The sequence below is a fragment of the Anser brachyrhynchus genome, assembly GCF_964034855.1.
Source record: "Anser brachyrhynchus genome assembly, chromosome: 3".
NCBI classification, from domain to species: Eukaryota; Metazoa; Chordata; class Aves; order Anseriformes; family Anatidae; genus Anser; species Anser brachyrhynchus.
The window spans coordinates 15,207,400-15,226,251 of record NC_137696.1 but is presented as its reverse complement, the minus strand read 5'-3'; positions in this window follow the sequence as shown (position 1 = coordinate 15,226,251).

Below are 18,852 nucleotides of genomic sequence, written 5' to 3'. Positions count from 1 at the left end.
AAGGTAGAGAACTAGGCTGCAGATAGCTAGGGCAACGATTAGGGCGTGGTCGTGGAATTCAACGAGTTCTTCTATGATGGGTGATGAGGCGTCTTGGAATCCTAGTTGGGAGTGGTTGGCCACATGAGATGTACAGGATTTTTACCTGTGATTTAGTCTTGACAAGGCTATGTAATTGGTTTACTAACGTCTCATAAGAAAGAAGCATGAGCGGTGAATGCAGTTGGCTTGAAACCAGCATGTGAGGGTTCGATTCCTTCCTTTCTTGTACTTGGACGAAGGCCGGTTCCTCGAAAGTATGGTATGGGGGAGGGCAGCCGTGGATTCATTCAACGTTTGTGGTAGTTAGTTCTGGTTGTAGGACTTTTCGTTTGGCCGAAAAGGCTTCTCAGATGATGAATATTAGTATGATTACGGCTACTATTGAGATTAGGGAGCCGATGGAGGAAATGGTGTTTCATAGTGTGTAGGCGTCGGGATAGTCCGAGTATCGTCGGGGTATTCCTGCTAGGCCTAGGAAGTGCTGGGGGAAGAACGTTAGGTTTACTCCTGTAAATATTACCCCGAAGTGGGCTTTTGCTCATGTTTGGTGTAGGGTAAACCCAGTGAGTAGTGGGAATCAGTGAGTAAATCCTGCTAGAATGGCAAAGACGGCGCCTATGGATAGGACGTAGTGGAAGTGGGCAACTACGTAGTACGTGTCGTGCAGGGCGATGTCTAGGGAAGAGTTTGCAAGAACGATTCCTGTTAATCCTCCGATGGTAAATAGGAAGATAAATCCTAGAGCTCATAGTATTGGGGGGGTCTCATTTGATTGTTCCTCCGTGCAGGGTGGCTAGTCAGCTAAATACTTTGATTCCGGTAGGGATGGCAATGATTATAGTGGCTGATGTAAAGTAGGCTTGGGTATCAACGTCTATTCCTACTGTAAACATGTGGTGAGCTCAGACGATGAATCCTAGGAAGCCGATGGATAGTATGGCTCAGACTATTCCCATGTAGCCGAAGGGCTCCTTTTTGCCTGAGTAGTACGTGACTACATGTGAGATGATTCCGAACCCCGGTAGGATCAGAATATAGACTTCTGGGTGTCCGAAGAATCAGAATAGGTGTTGGTACAGGATTGGGTCTCCTCCTCCAGCGGGGTCGAAGAATGTGGTGTTTAGGTTTCGATCAGTTAGTAATATTGTAATACCGGCGGCGAGTACGGGGAGTGATAGAAGGAGTAGGATGGCGGTAATTAGTACGGATCAGACAAATAGTGGGGTTTGGTATTGTGAGAGTGCGGGGGGTTTTATGTTGATGGCTGTGGTGATAAAGTTGATGGCCCCAAGGATGGAGGAGATACCGGCTAAGTGGAGTGAGAAGATAGCCAGGTCTACTGAAGCTCCGGCGTGGGCAAGGTTACCTGCTAGGGGAGGGTAGACAGTTCAGCCTGTGCCGGCGCCAGCTTCTACAGTGGATGAGGCTAGTAGGAGGAGGAATGATGGGGGGAGGAGTCAAAAGCTTATGTTGTTTATTCGCGGGAATGCTATGTCGGGGGCACCGATTATGAGGGGGACTAATCAGTTGCCGAATCCTCCGATCATGATGGGTATGACTATAAAGAAGCTTATTACAAAGGCGTGAGCGGTAACGATTACATTGTAAATTTGGTCGTCGCCTAGGAGAGTTCCTGGTTGTCCTAGTTCTGCGCGGATTAATAGGCTGAGTGCGGTGCCGACTATTCCTGCTCATGCCCCGAAGATGAGGTACAGGGTGCCAATATCCTTATGGTTAGTGGAAAATAGTCATCGGTTGATGAAGGTGACGGGTAAGATGGCTGAGTGTTGAAGCGTTAGGCTGTAGTCCTTTTTACAGAGGTTTAATTCCTCTTCTTATCGGCTCTGTAGTGAAATTCATGTTGAGTTGCAAGCTCATCGATGCGCACTAGGGTGCGTCAGGGTCTTTGTAGGCAGAAGCCAATTGGTTTAGGCATTTAGCTGTTAACTAGAGTTTTGTGGGATCGAAGCCCATCTGTCTAGGGAGGCTTTAGCTTAATTAAAGCGTCTGACTTGCATTCAGAAGATACAGGTTAATATTCTGTAAGTCTTAATGTGCAGAAACTAAGAGGGTTTAACTCTTATTTAAGGCTTTGAAGGCCTTCGGTTTGGGGTGTTATCCTAAGTTTCTAGACAATGGCATGTATTATTGGGGACAGGGGAAGTAAGAGGATTGATAGTGAGGCAAGGACCGCAGTAGGTGTGCTTGGGGCTTTGCTAGTGTATCATTGTTTTATGTGGTTAGAGGAGTTGGGGGGAAGGGTAATTGTTGAGTGGTATGCGAGGCGTAGGTAGAAGAAGAGGCTGAGCAGTGATAGCATGGCAATTGCCATGGCTGCTGGTGTTATTTCCTGTTTAGTTAGTTCTTGGATGATAAGTCACTTTGGTATAAAGCCTGTTAATGGGGGGAGGCCTGCTAGGGATAAAAGTACTAGTATTAGGGTGGCGTTTAGCACTGGGGTTTTTGTTCATGAGGTTGTGATCATGGATAGGTTAAGGGCTTTGATTTTGTTAAGGGCTAGGAATACGGCTGATGTTATGATTGTGTATAGGTAGAAGGTAAGTAAGGCCAATTTGGGGCTGTAAACTAGGATGATGGCGATTCAGCCTAAGTGGGAGATGGACGAGAAGGCTAGGATTTTGCGTGTTTGTGTTTGGTTCAGTCCTATTCAGCCTCCTAGTGCTGTTGAGGCTAGGGCCATGGCGGTGAGTAGAGCTGGGTCAAGGGATTTGGATGTTAGTAGGAGCAGGGTTAGTGGGGGGAATTTTATGAGGGTCGAGAGTAGCAGGGCTGTTATTAGTGGCGATCCTTGTAGTACTTCTGGGAATCAGAAGTGAAATGGCACTAGGCCCAGTTTAATAGCGATTGCTGCTGTCAGTAGTAGACAGGAGGTTGGGTGGTTTATTTGTGTGATGTCTCATTGGCCGGTGACTCAGGCATTGGTTATGCTAGAGAATAGGACCAGGGCGGAAGCAGCTGCTTGGGTTAGGAAGTATTTCGTTGCGGCTTCTACTGCTCGTGGGTGGTGGGATTTGGCAATTAGGGGAATGATGGCTAGTGCGTTGATCTCCAGTCCTGTCCAGGCCAGAACTCAGTGGTTGCTGGAAATTGTGATTGTGGTGCCCAAGATGAGGCTGAAGGTTATGATTGGGGTCGCGTAAGGGTTCATTAGTAGAGGAGGGGGTTAAACCATCATTTTCGGGGTATGGGCCCGATAGCTTGATTAGCTGACTCTACTAGAAAATAATATAAGGGAAGTATGGAGAATTTTGATTTCTCTTGTGTGGGTTCAATTCCTACTTTTCTAAGGTCAACAGGAAATGAGAGGGCTGTTATACCTCTATGTTCACTTTATCATAGTGACCCTTTGTAGTTCAGGCACATTTCCTTATGTAAGGAGGTAGGCCTGCATAGCAGATAGGTATGCTGATGTGTCAGAGGCACAGAGCTAGTGTGAGGGGTAGGAAGTTTTTTCATAGTAGGTGCATTAGTTGGTCATATCGGAATCGTGGGTATGAAGCTCGGACCCATAAGAAACCAGAAGATAGTAGGAGGACTTTTGTGGCTAGGATGACGGGGAATAGTTCTGTGGGTGGCCCTAGGGCGCTTGGGTTTAGGAATATGATGGCTGTAAGTGTATTTATTAGCATAATGTTCGCATATTCAGCTAGGAAGAATAAGGCGAAGGGTCCTGCGGCGTATTCAACGTTAAACCCTGAGACTAGCTCAGATTCGCCCTCTGTGAGGTCAAAAGGAGCTCGGTTTGTCTCTGCTAGGGTGGATACGTATCATATTATTGCTAGGGGTCATGAGGAGAAAATGAAGTATAGAGGCTCCTGTGCGACGGCAAAGGAGCTGAGTGTGTAGCTTCCGCTTAGTATGATTATTGATAGCAGGATTATGGCCAGTGTCACTTCGTATGAAATGGTCTGTGCTACTGCCCGTAGGGCTCCGATTAGTGCGTATTTTGAGTTCGAGGCTCAGCCTGATCATAGGACTGAGTAGACGGCTAGGCTTGACATGGCTATTAGGAAGAGAACTCCGAGGTTTAGATCTGCTAGGGGAAATGGGAGTGGTAGTGGTGCTCAAGTGGTGAGGGCTAGGACAAGGGCTAGTATTGGTATCAGAATGAATAGAAGTGGGGAAGAGGTAGAGGGTTGGATGGGCTCTTTGGTAAATAGTTTCAGTCCGTCCGCAAATGGTTGAAGTAGGCCAAAAGGCCCGACAACGTTAGGGCCTTTGCGGGATTGTATGTAGCTTAGGATTTTCCGTTCTACTAGGGTTAGGAAGGCTACGGCAATCAGGATTGGGATGATGTATAGGAGGGATATAATGAGGCAGCTTAGTGTTGTTATTTGAATCATGGGTGAAGCTAGGGAGAGGATTTGAACCTCTGGGGAAAGGGCTTAAGCCTTCTGCACTTGCCGGGCTCTGCCACTCTAGCTGGTCCTTTTCTAGGATTGAAAGTGGTGGGGGAAGGCCCTCTTCACGGTTTAGTTGGTTTCACTGCTTAGAGGGGGGGGGCGTGCTTGTGGTATTGGCCCCACTTTCCCGGTCCTTTCGTACTGGGGAGAGTGTGTCATAGATAGAAACCGACCTGGATTGCTCCGGTCTGAACTCAGATCACGTAGGACTGTTAATCGTTGAACAAACGAACCCTTAATAGCGGCTGCACCATTAGGATGTCCTGATCCAACATCGAGGTCGTAAACCCCCCTGTCGATATGGGCTCTTGAGGGGGATTGCGCTGTTATCCCTGGGGTAGCTTGGTCCATTAATCAATTATATTGGGTCTGGTCACTGTTAGCACTTTGAGGGGTAGCTCTAGGTAAAGAGGTATGGTCTTGTTTTTGGAGGATTTGTTCTCCTCCAAGGTCGCCCCAACCGAAAAATATCGACCAGGCTCTGCGATGGTAGTGGCCCCAGTGGGGTTGATTGAGGATTCGCGGTGGTCGTTGATTTTTAAGTTCCACAGGGTCTTCTCGTCTTATGTTCACATCCCCGCTTTTGCCCTGGGGATGCACTGCAGTGAGTCCAGAGAGTGCACTGGCACCACTGGGGATGAACTGCAGTGAGTCCAGAGATTGCACTGGCACCACTGGGGATGCAGTGCAGTGAGTCCAGAGACTTCACTGGCACCACCGGGAATGCAGTGCAGTGAGTGCAGAGAGTGCACTGGCACCACTGGGGATGCAGTGCAGTGAGTCCAGAGAGTGCACTGGCACCACTGGGGATGCACTGCAGTGAGTCCAGAGAGTGCACTGGCACCACTGGGGATGCAGTGCAGTGAGTCCAGAGAGTGCACTGGCACCACTGGGGATGCACTGCAGTGAGTCCAGAGAGTGCACTGGCACCACTGGGGATGAACTGCAGTGAGTCCAGAGATTGCACTGGCACCACTGGGGATGCAGTGCAGTGAGTCCAGAGACTTCACTGGCACCACTGGGAATGCAGTGCAGTGAGTCCAGAGAGTGCACTGGCACCACTGGGGATGCACTGCAGTGAGTCCAGAGAGTGCACTGGCACCACTGGGGATGCACTACAGTGAGTCCAGAGATTGTACCATCACCAGTGGGGATGCAGTGCAGTGAGTCCAGAGAGTGCACTGGCACCACTGGGGATGCACTGCAGTGAGTCCAGAGAGTGCACTGGCACCACTGGGGATGCACTTCAGTGAGTCCAGAGAGTGCACTGACACCACTGGGGATGCAGTGCAGTGAGTCCAGAGAGTGCACTGGCACCACTGGGGATGCAGTTCAGTGAGTCCAGAGAGTGGACTGGCACCACTGGGGATGCAGTCCAGTGAGTCCAGTGAGTGCACTGGCACCACTGGGGATGCTGTGCAGTGAGTGCAGAGAGTGCACTGGCACCACCGGGGATTCACTGTAGTGAGTCCAGAGAGTGCACTGGCACCACCTGTGATGCAGTACAGTGAGTCCAGTGAGTGCACTGGCACCACTGGGGATGCAGTGCTGTGACTCCGGAGAGCGCACTGGCACCACTGATGATGCAGTGCAGTCAGTCCAGTGAGTGCACTGACACCACTGGGGATGCACTTCAGTGACTCGAGAGAGTGCACTGGCACCACTGGCGATGCACTGCAGTGAGTCCAGAGACTGCACTGGCACCACTGGGGATGCACTGCAGTGAGTCCAGAGAGTGCACTGGCACCACTGGGGATGCAGTGCAGTGAGTCCAGAGAGTGCTCTGGCACCACTGGGGATGCAGTGCAGTGAGTCCAGAGACTGCACTGGCACCACTGGGGATGCACTGCAGTGAGTCCAGAGAGTGCACTGGCACCACTGGGGATGCACTGCAGTGAGTCCAGAGAGTGCACTGGCACCACTCAGGGTGCAGTGCGGTGAGTCCAGCGTGTGCACTGGCACCACTGTGGATGCAGTACAGTGAGTCCAGAGAGAGCACTGGCACCACTGGGGATGCACTACAGTGAGTCCAGAGAGTGCACTGGCACCACTGGGGATGCAGTGCAGTGAGTCCAGAGAGTGCACTGGCACCACTGGGGATGCAGTGCTGTGACTCCAGAGAGCGCACTGGCACCACTGGGGATGCAGTGCAGTGAGTGCAGAGAGTGCACTGGCACCACTGGGGATGGGTTTCAAGCCAACTGCATTAACCGCTCATGCTTCTTTCTTATGAGACGTTAGTAAACCAATTACATAGCCTTGTCAAGACTAAATCACAGGTAAAAATCCTGTACATCTCATGTGGCCAACCACTCCCAACTAGGATTCCAAGAACCAGGAGGTTCGGTGAAAATAGGGCTAGTGCTATTAGAGGGGTGATTATTAGGGTAAGCCCTAAGCTGTCTTTCATGGAGAAGTGTGGGTGGAATGGGATTTTGTCGCAGTCTGATACGATTCCTAGTGGGTTATTTGAGCCTGATTCGTGTAGGAAGGTTAGGTGGACTAGGGTGATTCCTGCAATTAGGAAGGGCAGTAGGAAGTGGATGGCGAAGAATCGGGTTAAGGTTGGATTGTCTACTGAGAATCCTCCTCAGGCTCATTCTACTAGAGTTTGCCCAATGTACGGGATGGCTGAGAATAGGTTGGTGATTACGGTGGCCCCTCAGAATGACATTTGTCCTCATGGTAGGACATACCCTACGAAGGCAGTTGCTCTTAGGGTGAGTAGGAGGATTACTCCTGTGTTTCAGGTTTCTTTGTATAGGTAGGAGCCGTAGTAGAGGCCTCGTCCGATGTGTAAGTAGATGCAGATAAAGAAGAGCGAAGCACCATTGGCGTGGAGGTTGCGGATGAGCCATCCGTACTGGACGTCTCGGCATGTGTGAGCTACTGAGGAGAAGGCGAGTGAAGTGTCTGCGGTGTAGTGTATGGCTAGTAGCAGGCCTGTTAGGATTTGTGTGGCTAAGCAGATGGCTAGAAGGGAGCCGAAGTTTCATCAGGCAGAGATGTTGGAGGGGGCAGGTAGGTCGATTAGGGAGTTGTTGATTATTTTTAGTAGGGGATGGGATTTGCGGATGTTAGGGGCCATTAGTGAGTCTGTGTGTTATTAGGATTATTACCAGGATGGAGAGGGCGAAGGATCCTAGGTAGGCCTTAATTAGCCCTGTGTGTATTGAGGTTGCGGCTTTGCTTGCGGCTACTTGTAGTTCAGCAAGGCCCTCTGGCCCTATTTTTTTGAGTCAGGAGAGGTCGATCAAGTGTAGGGCAATGTTTTGTCCCTTTTCTAGTAGGTTTTTGGAGAAGAATCGGTGTACTAGGGGGTTGAAGTACCCTAATGCAGAGGAGAAGTTTATGAGGGGGGTTGGTTTGGGGTGAGTGAGGGTGTGTGTTATGTTCGATAGTTCTAGGGCTAGGATGATTCCTAGGATTGTTATGAGGATGGCAGCAGTTTTGGTGATAAGGGGTATGGTTATTGGGGGGGTTTTGGTTGGTGTGATGAAAGAGGTAATGATTATTCCTGCTGTAATGCTGCCTAGGGCGAGTCGGGTTAGGGGGGCGGTGATTAGTGGGTTGTTTTCGTTTATTGATACTATTGGGGGGATTCGGGTTTGTCCAGCTTGGACTAGGATGGTTATGCGGATGCTGTAGGTTGCGGTGAATGCTGTGGCTATAAGGGTTAGGAGTAGGGCTCAAGTATTTAGGTATGATGTGTTTAAGCTTTCGATGATGAGGTCTTTTGAGTAGAATCCGGCTAGGAATGGGGTTCCTATCAGCGCCAGGTTTCCGATGGTTAGGCAGGAAGTAGTGACTGGGAGTATTTTCTGTAGGCCTCCTATCTTTCGGATATCTTGTTCTCCGTTTAGGTTGTGGATGATAGACCCTGAGCATAGGAATAGTATGGCTTTAAAGAAGGCATGGGTTGAGATGTGTAGGAAGGCTAGTTGTGGGAGGTTTAGTCCGATAGTGACTATTATTAGTCCTAGTTGGCTGGATGTTGAGAAAGCAATGATTTTTTTGATGTCATTTTGGGTTAGGGTGCATGTGGCAGCGAATAGGGTTGATAGAGCACCTAGGCATAGGCAGGCAGTTAGGGCTGTCTGGTTGGTGGCTAGCAGGGGGTGCATGCGGATGAGCAGGAAGATTCCGGCTACTACTATGGTACTGGAGTGCAGTAGGGCTGATACTGGGGTGGGGCCTTCTATTGCTGCGGGCAGTCATGGGTGGAGTCCAAATTGGGCGGATTTTCCTGCGGCTGCGAGGATTAATCCTATGAGGGGGAGGATTGGGGTTTGGTGGGGGTGTACGGCTTGTTGGATCTCTCAGGTGTTGAATGTTGAAGCTAGTCATGCTATGCTCAGGATCAGTCCGATGTCTCCGATTCGGTTGTAGATTACGGCTCGTAGGGCGGCGGTGTTGGCATCTGCTCGGCCTTGTCATCAGCCGATGAGAAGGAAGGACATGATTCGTACTCCTTCCCAGCCTACGAATAGGAGGAATATGTTGTTTGCGGTTGTTAGGAGGAGTATGGCGACTAGGAATGTCAGTAGGTAGGTGAAAAATTTTGTTACGTATGGCTCTGAGGCCATGTATCATATGGCGAATTGTAGGATTGATCATGTTACAAATAGGGCGATTGGAAGAAATGTTGTTGAGTATTGGTCTATTTTTAGGCTCAGGGGGATTTTAAAGTTTATAATGAATTTTCACTCCCAGTGGCAGGTGACAGATTCTACTCCCGAGTAGATGAATGCGGTTGTAGGGGCTAGGCTAATTAGGAATGTGGTTTTAACAGCGCGGGTGGTGGCTTGTGGGGTGTTTTTAAAGTTTTTAAATAGAAATGGCAGGATGATTGGGGTTAGGAGGATTGTCAGCGTGAGTAGTGTGAGGGAGTTGATTAGTAGTGTGGGGTTCACTACTTTTACTTGGATTTGCACCAAGATGGGTGGTTCCTAAGACCAGTGGATTGCTGTTATCCTTTAAAAGTAAGGGGGCTGAGGTTTTAGGCTCAGATGTAAGAGTTAGCAGCTCTTGTTGGTTAAACCCTCCCCTCGGCAGGTAAGAAGGTTTGAACTTCTATTCTTAGAATCACAGTCTAATGTTTGGTTTAAACTATACTTGCATGAGGGGATTCCGGAGATCAGTTCGGGTTTGAGGATTAGGAGGAATATTGGGATAATGTGGAGTGTTATGAGCAGGTGTTCTCGCGTGGTTGAGTTTTGCATAGATGTGATGTGGGAGGGGATTGAGCCTCGTTGGGTCATTAGTAGTATGAATAAGGTGTAGGAGGCGGTTAGTAGGGTTGCGATTCCTGTTAGGATGATCGTGAAGGCAGATCAGTTGAATAAGGTGATTATAATGGTTAGCTCTGCTATGAGGTTTGTTGTTGGGGGTAAGGCTATGTTTGTTAGATTGGCCAGCAATCATCAGGTAGCTATGAGTGGTAGGAGAGGTTGTAGGCCTCGTGTGAGTAGTAGAATTCGGCTGTGCGTACGTTCATAGTTTGTGTTGGCTAGGCAGAATAGTATGGAGGAAGTTAGTCCATGGGAAATTATTAGGATCATTGCCCCTGAGAATGATCAGTGGGTTTGGATTATTCCTGCGGCGATAACTAGGCCTATGTGGCTAACGGATGAATAAGCGATTAGTGATTTTAGGTCTGTCTGTCGTAGGCAGATTGAGCTAGTCATTAGGGCGCCTCATAGGGCCAGGGTTAGGAAGGGGTAGTGCAGGAGGTTGGACAGTGGGCCCATAAATAGAGTGACTCGTATAATTCCGTATCCTCCTAGCTTTAGTAGTAGGGCGGCGAGGAGTATTGAGCCTGCGATGGGTGCTTCTACGTGGGCTTTTGGCAGTCAGAGGTGTAGGCCGTATAGTGGGGCTTTTACTATGAATGCTATGAGCAGTGCTAGACCTGATAGTATTCCTGTCCATGAGGTGGATAGGGTTGGGTGGGTTAGTTGTAGGGTTGGCAGGTGCAGGGTGCCAATTTTCACGTATAGGTGTATGATTGTGATTAGCAGGGGTAGAGAGCTTACTGGCGTGTAGAATAGCAGGTAGATGCCAGCGCTTAGGCGTTCTGGTTGGTTCCCCCATCGGGTGATTAAGATTAGGGTGGGAATGAGGGTTGCTTCAAATGAGATGTAAAATAGTGCTAGTTCTGTGGTGGAAAAGGCTAGTAGGATGAATGGCTGGACTGCGACTAAGGTTGAGATAAAGATTCGTTTGCGTTGTAGGGGTTCTTGTTGCAGGTGGTTTTGGCTTGCTATGATTATGAGTGGGAGTAGTCAGCAGGATAGTACTAGGAGGGGGGATGAGATTTGGTCAATTCCTGTTCAGTTGGATAAAAATTTGTAGGGGTAGTAGGTTGGGATTAATCACTGTAGGCTTAGGGCAGCGATTAGGAGGCTGTATAAGGTGGTGTTAGTCCATAGAAATTTTGGTGGAGACAGCAGGGCTGTTGGAAGAAGTATGATTGTGGGTAGGATGATTTTTAGCATTGCAGGAGGTTTAGGTTGTGTAGATGGTCGGAGCCATGTGTGCGGGTGGAGGCTACTAGGATGGCCAGGCCTGTGCCCGCCTCACACGCTGAGAAGGTTAGCATGAGAATTGGTACCATGGTGAATGAGGAGACTTGGTTTTCGATGGATCATATTGATAGGCCTACGAATATCGATAATATTATGCTTTCAAGGCATAGTAGGGCGGATACTAGGTGGGTTCGGTGGAAGGCTAGCCCTAGTCCGCTGAAAATGAAGGCTGAGTAGAAGCTTAAATGTAGGGGCGACATAAGAAAGTTACAGGGTTGGCTGTAATCTGCTGGGTCGAAACCAGCTATCTTTTTGGTTAGACTAACTTTCTGTTATTCTGCTCATTCTAGGCCCCCTTGAATTCACTCGTAGGCCAGTCCGAGTGTTAGGAGAAGGAGGATCACTACAGTTCAGGTGAGGGTCATTAGGGGGGATTGGAGTTGGACGGCTCATGGCAGGGGGAGTAGGAGGGCGATTTCTAGGTCGAATAGGACGAACAGGATGGCTACTGAGGAAGAATCGGACTGAGAATGGTAATCGAGCAGATCCAAGTGGGTCGAATCCACATTCGTACGGTGAGAGTTTCTCTGAGTCGGGGTTTATTTGGGCGAGTCAGAAGTTTAATGCGGTTAGGGCGGCGCTTAGGATTGATGATAGGGCGAATATGAACATGAGTGCGTTCATTGCTCTCCTCTGGGTTTATACCAGATTCTAGAGATTGGAAGTCAATTGTAATTAATATACTAGAAGAGCAAGATCCTCATCAGTAGATGGTTATGTAGAGGAATAGTCAGATGACGTCTACGAAGTGTCAGTATCAGGCTGCTGCCTCGAATCCGAAGTGGTGGTCTGATGTAAAGTGGAACTTGATCAGTCGGAAGAGGCAGACGGTCAGGAAGGAGGATCCGATGATTACGTGGAGTCCGTGGAATCCAGTGGCAACGAAGAAGGTAGATCCGTAGACGCTATCGGCGATTGAGAATGGGGCTTCGTGGTATTCTATTGCTTGTAGGGCTGTGAAGTAGAATCCCAAGAGGATCGTTAGGGTTAGGGCGTGGATGGCATGTTTTCGGTTTCCTTCTGTGATGCTGTGATGGGCTCACGTTACGGTAACGCCTGAGGCTAGTAGGATGGCTGTGTTTAGTAGGGGGACTTCTATCGGGTTGAGTGGTTTAATTCCTGTTGGGGGTCATTGGCCTCCTAGTTCTGGGGTTGGGGCCAGGCTCGAGTGGAAGAACGCTCAGAAGAACCCTAAGAAGAAGAATGCTTCGGATGTGATGAAAAGGATTATGCCGTATCGTAGGCCTTTTTGGACTGTGGGAGTGTGATGGCCTTGGAAGGTGCTTTCTCGTACAATGTCTCGTCATCATTGGAGTATTACTAGGAGTATTGAGATGAGGCCTAGGGTTAGTAGTATGGATGAGTTGTAGTGGAATCACATGATTAATCCTGAGGTTGTGAGTAGGGCGGCGGCTGCCCCGAAGATTGGTCAAGGGCTTGGGTCAACTATGTGGTATGAGTGTGCTTGGTGTGCCATTAGATGTTTTCTTGTAAGTATAGGCTTAGAAGGAGCACGAAGACGTAGGCCTGGATTATGGCTACTGCTACTTCTAGGATGGTTAGGAGTAGTAGGATGATTATTGTTAGGATGGATACTGCAGGAAGGGTGGGTATTAATGCAATGGAGGCTGTAGAGATGAGTTGGATGAGTAAGTGTCCTGCTGTAAGGTTGGCTGTAAGGCGGACTCCGAGGGCTAGGGGGCGGATTAGTAGGCTGGTTGTTTCGATCAGGATTAGTGCGGGGATTAGGGGTGTAGGGGTACCTTCGGGTAATAGGTGGGCTAAAGAGGCTGATGGTTGGTTTCGTAGGCCTGTTAGTAGTGTGGCGAGCCATAGTGGGAAGGCTAGGGCTATGTTCATAGATAGTTGGGTGGTTGGGGTGAATGTATATGGAAGGAGGCCTAGAAGGTTGATTGTAAGAAGTATGATTATTAGGGATGTAAATATTATGGCTCATTTGTGGCCATTTTTGTTGAGTGGGACTATTAGTTGTTTTGTGATTAGGTGAAGGAGTCATGTTTGGATAGTAGAAAGGCGGTTGTTGATTCATCGGTTGTTTGGGGACGGGAATAGTAGGGCTGGGAAGAGTAGGGATAGTAGGATTAAGGGGATGCCAAATAGATTGGGGCTGGAAAATTGGTCAAAGAAGCTTAGGTTCATGGTCAGGATCATGGTGTGGGTTTGGTAGTGAGGGAGGTCTTATTTGATGGGGGGTTGGTTGTGGTGAAGGCTAGTAGTTTTGGTTGGATGAGGAGTGCTAGGGTATATCAGGTTATAATTATGATTGAAAATCATGGTGCGGGGTTAAGCTGTGGCATATCATTAAGGAGGGGGAAGTCCCTCTTTGGCTAGCTTAAAAGGCTAGTGCTGTTGCATAGCTTCTTAATGATTAGGATGATGATAGAAGGGACGATCAGGCCTCGAAATGTGGGAGTGGGGTTGATTCTACTACAATGGGTATGTAGCTGTGATTAGCCCCGCAAATTTCTGAGCATTGTCCGTAAAAAATCCCAGGCCGGGTGGTAATGAATGAAGTTTGGTTTAGTCGGCCTGGGATTGCGTCTGTTTTAACTCCGAGCGTTGGGACTGCTCAGGAGTGGAGTACGTCTCCTGCAGTAATGATCACGCGGATGGGGGATTCTATTGGGATAACTACGCGGTGGTCAACTTCTAGCAGTCGGAAGTGGCCGTTGGGTAAGTCTGGGGTGGGCACTATGTAGGAGTCGAATGATAGGTCTTTGAAGTCTGTGTATTCGTAGCTTCAGTATCATTGGTGGTCGATGGCTTTTAGGGTGAGGTCTGGTTCATCGATTTTGTCCATTATGTAGAGGATTTGTAGGGATGGGAGGGCGAGGAGTACCAGGACGATAGCAGGTAGGATTGTCCAGATCAGCTCTACTTCTTGGGCGTCTACAGCATTGGACGAGAGTTTTTCTGTTAGTATGTGGGCTAAAAGGTAGAGAACTAGGCTGCAGATAGCTAGGGCAACGATTAGGGCGTGGTCGTGGAATTCAACGAGTTCTTCTATGATGGGTGATGAGGCGTCTTGGAATCCTAGTTGGGAGTGGTTGGCCACATGAGATGTACAGGATTTTTACCTGTGATTTAGTCTTGACAAGGCTATGTAATTGGTTTACTAACGTCTCATAAGAAAGAAGCATGAGCGGTTAATGCAGTTGGCTTGAAACCAGCATGTGAGGGTTCGATTCCTTCCTTTCTTGTACTTGGACGAAGGCCGGTTCCTCGAAAGTATGGTATGGGGGAGGGCAGCCGTGGATTCATTCAACGTTTGTGGTAGTTAGTTCTGGTTGTAGGACTTTTCGTTTGGCCGAAAAGGCTTCTCAGATGATGAATATTAGTATGATTACGGCTACTATTGAGATTAGGGAGCCGATGGAGGAAATGGTGTTTCATAGTGTGTAGGCGTCGGGATAGTCCGAGTATCGTCGGGGTATTCCTGCTAGGCCTAGGAAGTGCTGGGGGAAGAACGTTAGGTTTACTCCTGTAAATATTACCCCGAAGTGGGCTTTTGCTCATGTTTGGTGTAGGGTAAACCCAGTGAGTAGTGGGAATCAGTGAGTAAATCCTGCTAGAATGGCAAAGACGGCGCCTATGGATAGGACGTAGTGGAAGTGGGCAACTACGTAGTACGTGTCGTGCAGGGCGATGTCTAGGGAAGAGTTTGCAAGGACGATTCCTGTTAATCCTCCGATGGTAAATAGGAAGATAAATCCTAGAGCTCATAGTATTGGGGGGGTCTCATTTGATTGTTCCTCCGTTCAGGGTGGCTAGTCAGCTAAATACTTTGATTCCGGTAGGGATGGCAATGATTATAGTGGCTGATGTAAAGTAGGCTCGGGTATCAACGTCTATTCCTACTGTAAACATGTGGTGAGCTCAGACGATGAATCCTAGGAAGCCGATGGATAGTATGGCTCAGACTATTCCCATGTAGCCGAAGGGCTCCTTTTTGCCTGAGTAGTACGTGACTACGTGTGAGATGATTCCGAACCCCGGTAGGATCAGAATATAGACTTCTGGGTGTCCGAAGAATCAGAATAGGTGTTGGTACAGGATTGGGTCTCCTCCTCCAGCGGGGTCGAAGAATGTGGTGTTTAGGTTTCGATCAGTTAGTAATATTGTAATACCGGCGGCGAGTACGGGGAGTGATAGAAGGAGTAGGATGGCGGTAATTAGTACGGATCAGACAAATAGTGGGGTTTGGTATTGTGAGAGTGCGGGGGGTTTTATGTTGATGGCTGTGGTGATAAAGTTGATGGCCCCAAGGATGGAGGAGATACCGGCTAAGTGGAGTGAGAAGATAGCCAGGTCTACTGAAGCTCCGGCGTGGGCAAGGTCACCTGCTAGGGGAGGGTAGACAGTTCAGCCTGTGCCGGCGCCAGCTTCTACAGTGGATGAGGCTAGTAGTAGGAGGAATGATGGGGGGAGGAGTCAAAAGCTTATGTTGTTTATTCGCGGGAATGCTATGTCGGGGGCACCGATTATGAGGGGGACTAATCAGTTGCCGAATCCTCCGATCATGATGGGTATGACTATAAAGAAGCTTATTACAAAGGCGTGAGCGGTAACGATTACATTGTAAATTTGGTCGTCGCCTAGGAGAGTTCCTGGTTGTCCTAGTTCTGCGCGGATTAATAGGCTGAGTGCGGTGCCGACTATTCCTGCTCATGCCCCGAAGATGAGGTACAGGGTGCCAATATCCTTATGGTTAGTGGAAAATAGTCATCGGTTGATGAAGGTGACGGGTAAGATGGCTGAGTGTTGAAGCGTTAGGCTGTAGTCCTTTTTACAGAGGTTTAATTCCTCTTCTTATCGGCTCTGTAGTGAAATTCATGTTGAGTTGCAAGCTCATCGATGCGCACTAGGGTGCGTCAGGGTCTTTGTAGGCAGAAGCCAATTGGTTTAGGCATTTAGCTGTTAACTAGAGTTTTGTGGGATCGAAGCCCATCTGTCTAGGGAGGCTTTAGCTTAATTAAAGCGTCTGACTTGCATTCAGAAGATACAGGTTAATATTCTGTAAGTCTTAATGTGCAGAAACTAAGAGGGTTTAACTCTTATTTAAGGCTTTGAAGGCCTTCGGTTTGGGGTGTTATCCTAAGTTTCTAGACAATGGCATGTATTATTGGGGACAGGGGAAGTAAGAGGATTGATAGTGAGGCAAGGACCGCAGTAGGTGTGCTTGGGGCTTTGCTAGTGTATCATTGTTTTATGTGGTTAGAGGAGTTGGGGGGAAGGGTAATTGTTGAGTGGTATGCGAGGCGTAGGTAGAAGAAGAGGCTGAGCAGTGATAGCATGGCAATTGCCATGGCTGCTGGTGTTATTTCCTGTTTAGTTAGTTCTTGGATGATAAGTCACTTTGGTATAAAGCCTGTTAATGGGGGGAGGCCTGCTAGGGATAAAAGTACTAGTATTAGGGTGGCGTTTAGCACTGGGGTTTTTGTTCATGAGGTTGTGATCATGGATAGGTTAAGGGCTTTGATTTTGTTAAGGGCTAGGAATACGGCTGATGTTATGATTGTGTATAGGTAGAAGGTAAGTAAGGCCAATTTGGGGCTGTAAACTAGGATGATGGCGATTCAGCCTAAGTGGGAGATGGACGAGAAGGCTAGGATTTTGCGTGTTTGTGTTTGGTTCAGTCCTATTCAGCCTCCTAGTGCTGTTGAGGCTAGGGCCATGGCGGTGAGTAGAGCTGGGTCGAGGGATTTGGATGTTAGTAGGAGCAGGGTTAGTGGGGGGAATTTTATGAGGGTCGAGAGTAGCAGGGCTGTTATTAGTGGCGATCCTTGTAGTACTTCTGGGAATCAGAAGTGAAATGGCACTAGGCCCAGTTTAATAGCGATTGCTGCTGTCAGTAGTAGACAGGAGGTTGGGTGGTTTATTTGTGTGATGTCTCATTGGCCGGTGACTCAGGCATTGGTTATGCTAGAGAATAGGACCAGGGCGGAAGCAGCTGCTTGGGTTAGGAAGTATTTCGTTGCGGCTTCTACTGCTCGTGGGTGGTGGGATTTGGCAATTAGGGGAATGATGGCTAGTGCGTTGATCTCCAGTCCTGTCCAGGCCAGAACTCAGTGGTTGCTGGAAATTGTGATTGTGGTGCCCAAGATGAGGCTGAAGGTTATGATTGGGGTCGCGTAAGGGTTCATTAGTAGAGGAGGGGGTTAAACCATCATTTTCGGGGTATGGGCCCGATAGCTTGATTAGCTGACTCTACTAGAAAATAATATAAGGGAAGTATGGAGAATTTTGATTTCTCTTGTGTGGGTTCAATTCCTACTTTTCTAAGGTCAACAGGAAATGAGAGGGCTGTTATACCTCTATGTTCACTTTATCATAGTGACCCTTTGTAGTTCAGGCACATTTCCTTATGTAAGGAGGTAGGCCTGCATAGCAGATAGGTATGCTGATGTGTCAGAGGCACAGAGCTAGTGTGAGGGGTAGGAAGTTTTTTCATAGTAGGTGCATTAGTTGGTCATATCGGAATCGTGGGTATGAAGCTCGGACCCATAAGAAACCAGAAGATAGTAGGAGGACTTTTGTGGCTAGGATGACGGGGAATAGTTCTGTGGGTGGCCCTAGGGCGCTTGGGTTTAGGAATATGATGGCTGTAAGTGTATTTATTAGCATAATGTTCGCATATTCAGCTAGGAAGAATAAGGCGAAGGGTCCTGCGGCGTATTCAACGTTAAACCCTGAGACTAGCTCAGATTCGCCCTCTGTGAGGTCAAAAGGAGCTCGGTTTGTCTCTGCTAGGGTGGATACGTATCATATTATTGCTAGGGGTCATGAGGAGAAAATGAAGTATAGAGGCTCCTGTGCGACGGCAAAGGAGCTGAGTGTGTAGCTTCCGCTTAGTATGATTATTGATAGCAGGATTATGGCCAGTGTCACTTCGTATGAAATGGTCTGTGCTACTGCCCGTAGGGCTCCGATTAGTGCGTATTTTGAGTTCGAGGCTCAGCCTGATCATAGGACTGAGTAGACGGCTAGGCTTGACATGGCTATTAGGAAGAGAACTCCGAGGTTTAGATCTGCTAGGGGAAATGGGAGTGGTAGTGGTGCTCAAGTGGTGAGGGCTAGGACAAGGGCTAGTATTGGTATCAGAATGAATAGAAGTGGGGAAGAGGTAGAGGGTCGGATGGGCTCTTTGGTAAATAGTTTCAGTCCGTCCGCAAATGGTTGAAGTAGGCCAAAAGGCCCGACAACGTTAGGGCCTTTGCGGGATTGTATGTAGCTTAGGATTTTCCGTTCTGCTAGGGTTAGGAAGGCTACGGCAATCAGGATTGGGATGATGTATAGGAGGGATATAACGAGGCAGCTTAGTGTTGTTATTTGAATCATGGGTGAAGCTAGGGAGAGGATTTGAACCTCTGGGGAAAGGGCTTAAGCCTTCTGCACTTGCCGGGCTCTGCCACTCTAGCTGGTCCTTTTCTAGGATTGAAAGTGGTGGGGGAAGGCCCTCTTCACGGTTTAGTTGGTTTCACTGCTTAGAGGGGGGGGGCGTGCTTGTGGTATTGGCCCCACTTTCCCGGTCCTTTCGTACTGGGGAGAGTGTGTCATAGATAGAAACCGACCTGGATTGCTCCGGTCTGAACTCAGATCACGTAGGACTGTTAATCGTTGAACAAACGAACCCTTAATAGCGGCTGCACCATTAGGATGTCCTGATCCAACATCGAGGTCGTAAACCCCCCTGTCGATATGGGCTCTTGAGGGGGATTGCGCTGTTATCCCTGGGGTAGCTTGGTCCATTAATCAATTATATTGGGTCTGGTCACTGT